Source organism: Apis dorsata, unplaced genomic scaffold (genome assembly GCF_000469605.1).
Source record: "Apis dorsata unplaced genomic scaffold, Apis dorsata 1.3 scaffold_758, whole genome shotgun sequence".
NCBI lineage: Eukaryota > Metazoa > Arthropoda > Insecta > Hymenoptera > Apidae > Apis > Apis dorsata.
Window position 1 is genome coordinate 91,695 of NW_006263911.1, and position 5,613 is coordinate 97,307.

Consider the following 5,613-nt stretch of genomic DNA (forward strand, 5'->3'; position numbering starts at 1 on the left):
AATAATCATACTACATACTATATACTATATACTATATATACATAATAATATAATATTTATAATTTTTATTTGTTATTTATATAAGAAGCATATATATAATAAAAACTTAAACATACAATAATAAATATACAAATATTTTGCAATATTTAAATTCATACAATGACAATGATAATATTATAAATTGATACCATCAATGAAATTTATACATATTATACAAAAATTTGGATCATGTGACAAAAATCATTGATGTATTTCATTCGTATTTGTATTTCTATTGAATCTTATAGTATATTTTTCTCCATATGTATATGATTAAATAATTGTTTTATCTATGCCAAACAAAAAAGAAAAAAAAATAATATGTAAGAAATGTTTTTCTATATAAACTCTAATAATTATAAAATTTAAAATAATTTTAATTTTCACTCATCATAGGAAAAAATACTATAAAGCTTATATATCGTAATAAAATAATTATAAGTGGAAAAGTTTTAGACAATGTTAAAATACAGTTTCGTAATGTAATTTTAAATCTTAAAAGTAATACAATCTAAAAATTTTTTAATCGAAATACATTAAAAATATTAAATTTTATAATAATTATATAGTATTTCAATCGCATTTCTATTTATATTATTATTATTACTTAATCGGCATTTTAAAATTTATAATATTACAAAAATTTATATTGTTACAAAAATAGATACAAAAATTGTAGATATAAAGATAAAAGTGTAGATATTGATCATGTTCTTATTATATATATATATATAAAATCTAACCGAATATACATATAAGCGAATATATAATATATAATAACATATAAACGAATAAGAAATAAAAATTAGAATAAAATTTTTTCGTTTCGTCCTTTTCGAGAAAATTAAATTTTTTGAAGAGTGATTGCTTTGTCTTCAATTAAATATAAATAAATTACGAAAGAAAATTCTTTTATATCTGAAAATATGCAAAAATTATAGAATTTTGAATTTTTCCTTTTTAAATGATATCTATATATATATACTTTAAAATGTTATAACATTTAAATATTATATAAATATATTTTTATATTCACATACATTAATATCTGATTGATATATCATAAATATAAAATTATATCAATAATTATATTAATACATTATATCAATACATTATTATTTCATACATAGAATAAATATATATTATTATTTCAGGAAAGAGCACATTTTTAATGTAATAAATAGACAATATCCCATAAACCATTTGAATAAAAATAATAATAAATTATACGAAAAAAAATTATAATTTTCGTTACCTGAAATATTACATTGCCAAGAAACAATGTCAATAGCAATAATTTCTGAATCCACATATAAATTGAATTATTGTACGGCCATAATCCTACGATTTTCAACACAGTACGATAATTATTCTACTGTTCGTCGAATACATCCATTTTTGTAGTCAGATGTCATATAGAACTCAAAGAATCATTCGACTATACTTCGTCTTAATATATTATTTATTATTATTTTTCTCTGTCGTATTTTCATAGTGTTATTTTTTAAAATAATAATAGTATAATGTGTAGCAATTGCAATAAATTACAATTGATCGATTTTATGCATATTTTCTGCAAAGAGATTTTCCATAATAGATATTGATTTCGAGAAAATTATAGTTTTCAAGTTTGTATTATTTGTATTTGTTTGTATTATTAATCTTTATTGTCGTTTTTTATATTCCTTCATTCTTTTCTTATTCTTATTTTTTTCTCTTCTTTTCCAAGTGTTGAGAAAATGAAAATTTGTTACATTGAATAGTGTCTTTAAGTTAACTTATAAATAAGAAAACTTCTTTGTTATTTATATTATTTATTTTATTCTATTACGAATATTTTATATCATTATTTCATTCAATGGGAGTAACAAAGAGAAATTGGAAGAGACGAATAAAGGACATTTTACTTGAATGGTAATATATGATTTTATGTGAGAAATATTAATGTATTATAATAAATATAATGTATTGTATTAATTATTGTCCAAAATATATGTCCAAAGTAATTTTTATATATTGAATACTGTATTAATATTATAAAAATAATTATCATTTCAAACTATTTTATAGAAGGCAATTATTAACATTTGAACGAACAATTTTATTATTTTTAATTTAATTTTGAACGAAATTGTACATTATTATAATTTATGTAAAATAATATGAAGCATAAATAAAATATTTTAATAAAATCCAATATAATTTTATTAGAAATATATGATAGAAAATATGTTTAAATTTATAATCTCTTATTATTGGAATTGAAAATGCTAAAATCAATTTGAGAATAGAAATGATAAATAATGATTATATAATTTTATAATTATTGACGTAAATCTATAACAAAAAACAAATAAATTTATAAGATAATTCGAAAAAATATTTATAAAACTTTTTTAAGATGCTTATTAAGCAAAACATAAAATGAAAAATAATATACATTATAAATTAATTAGATTTAAATTAATTAGAATTAAAAGAACAACAAGTATTTATTGTTTTTTTAATATTTTTAATTAATTGTTTAGTATTCAAAAACCAAAATAATTTTTTGACATTATTATTTTAATATTATAAACTTAAGAAAATCTATAAAATGTATAGAAAATAGAAATATTAAGAAAAAACAATCAAAAAATTTTTGAAGAATTTATTTCTAATCACTAAATAATTGAAAGAAGTTTTTTAATTTTCTGAATTTTTTGTATAAAACTTTTTGAAATTCTGTAAAAACTCTTCAATATATTACATGAAAAAGAATCATGTAGGGAAAAATTTTGGTTTTTGAATTCTTAGAATTTGGAATTCATAATCTCAAAAACATCTATTTTGAAACAACATATTATCATTATAACTAAAAAATATATATATTTTTTTATAATTTTTTCATAATTTTTTCGATTCATTTTTAGATTCATAATTTATATTATTTTCTAATCAATCCAATATTTTGTATTTATTGTTCAACGCACGAGACACAAAAAATTATATCATTTTATATGTCATTAATTTTAAGAAAGATGATAATGTATATTATGATGTTATATTATATAATAATCATTAAATATTAAAACTAAATATATATATAAACATAATAATATTTAATAAATATATAAATATGTATAAATATATAGAATATAATAAATAAACATATATAGAATAAATAAGTGGTGAATTAACATATTTACATAGATATTTGACAATTCTTTAAAAAATCCTTTAGAAATTTATTCGTGACTCCTTAATATTAAAATTTAAAATTTTTCTTCTTATCATTCAATTATCAATTCCATCAATATGTGATAATAATTTTTATTATGATATCGTTTTCATTTTTATATATTCGAGAAAATAAAGTTATAGATATTCCACAAGTATTCTATTATATTCTATTTATATTCTATTTATATTATATTTGTTGGAAAATGATAGAGGCCTAATGCTTGAATTAAATTGTTAAATAAATAATTCTAATAAACTAAAATCTAGAAAATTTTAATATAATATAATATTTTGATATTTTAATAACATGCAATATATATATTAACGAAAACTATTAATTATATATCAAATTATAGTAAATTCCAGGATAGTATATATAACATTATATACCATTATAACATTATATACCATTATAACATTATATAACATTATATAATATTATATATAAATTCATGGATAAATTGTTGTAAAAATGTTTTATTTAAATCCATAGATAAATTATTCTGATTACACTTAATTATTCTGAATTACACTTAACCTATCTACTTGCTGAAATCCGTAAAAACAAATCAAAATTCCCATAAAATTTCAAATTAGTTAAGATGAATATATTTTTCTTTATTATAATTAGTAATTCGATTATCAAAATAATTTTATTCGGAGAAATTAATGAAAATAATGTTAAAATGATAATGTGAAAAATGTGATAATGTGAAAAAAAATGTAATATGGAATATTAATGGATATAAAACATGTGATTAAAATATATTAATGCGATTAAAATATCGATATTGAATTTTAACTATTATTTCTGTTAAAATTTAAACTAAATGATTTTGAATATTCTACAAATGAGATGTCTGAATTGATGATATTACTCAACAACCACCTACTATCGTAGGACTGTATGAATTATATTTGAATAAATAAATAAATAATGATTTAATTTTAATGTTTACAGCTAATGTTTGACTGATTGTAATGATTCTAATTGTACTTTGATTTGTATTGTCGTTAAATTCTATCTGATCTAAATTCTATTTTTTTTTTTTTAATTGATCTGATCTAGAAAGTTTTCGCGGATCTTGATTTTTCCTCCAATCATTATTTTCCGCGAATTAAAAAAAGGATTAGAGCAATCAATAGTGATATTGATCATGGAGGACGGTTTCGAAGATGACATTGCACCGCGTGGAGATCAAGACTCTTGCCATCATTTTCCATAGTAATCACTCGCAAAAAAAATAAACAAGTATGAAATGTATGTATCTCAATGCTTTTGTATCTCTATTTAGATTGAAGATCTGAAAACTGTACTTGCTCGTAAATTACTGTTAGACTATTGAAAATTGTAAGCTGAAGAAATAACCCTTAAATAATAGATTAAAATTTAATTTGCATAATTAAAAATAATAAAAAATTTTTTTTTAAAAAACTTTATTATTGCTTCCAAAATTTATAATCAGCTTATTCGAAGGAGTTTCTCACATGGAAATTTTTTTTCATCATTGTCGATCCACTATTATCGATTTTCACTAACTTAAAACTAAACAAAAAATAATGTTGCCTGAGAAGATTGCTATTTTTAAAGAGAGTTTAATCGATACTTACAATTGCATATTTTTCACATACTTCAGCTGATTTATATCGCGAAATATTAATTTAATGTGTATAAATTTATGTAAAATTTGTCACTATTTAAAAATTACTATTATGCAAATGTATTATTATAGGAATCTAAGAAAATATGAGGGAATANAAATTCAAAAAGTTGGGTATTTATTACCTCATAATAATTTCCTCCTTGTCATCATTTGTTCGTATTTGTTTTTGGATAGGATTTTTACTATATTATTAATATATTAGAATTAAACAATAAGCACCATATTAATTAATTGTTATATGTTAATATTATATATTAATATTATATATTAATATTAATTAAATGTTATAAAAAAATTGATACAATTTATTTAATATAAATTAATTAAATTAAAATGTAATATAAATATTATATGATTTAATATAAATGATATAAATGTTTAAGCACACATATTAAAAATGAAATGGTTATTTTCCCCTAAAATTAAGAAATAAATATACGAAATAATAATTATTCTAAATTAATTATAATGATAGCAAAATGATCAATAACAAATAACATAGATTAATTAGCAATTCAAAATTTTTGACTAAGAAAATATTAACAAAAAAAAAACAAATAAAACAAAAGACAAAATGAAATACAGTAATAATAATTGTTTATTTCAATATTAATACATTTAATAAATGATATTATCAATTCTGTTGTATCGAGTATATCAAAGTAAAATATGAAAACGAAGTGCTCAA

The 5,613-nt window shown here is 18.4% G+C and overlaps 1 protein-coding gene and 1 pseudogene across 3 annotated transcripts in view; both read right to left on the minus strand.

Moving 5' to 3' along the window:
* LOC116186481 overlaps positions 1-1,435 on the minus strand; it is a 3,088-nt pseudogene extending 1,653 nt beyond the window's left edge.
* Positions 1-5,613, minus strand: part of LOC102675481 — a 23,535-nt gene that overhangs the window by 13,852 nt on the left and 4,070 nt on the right. The window lies entirely within an intron of this gene.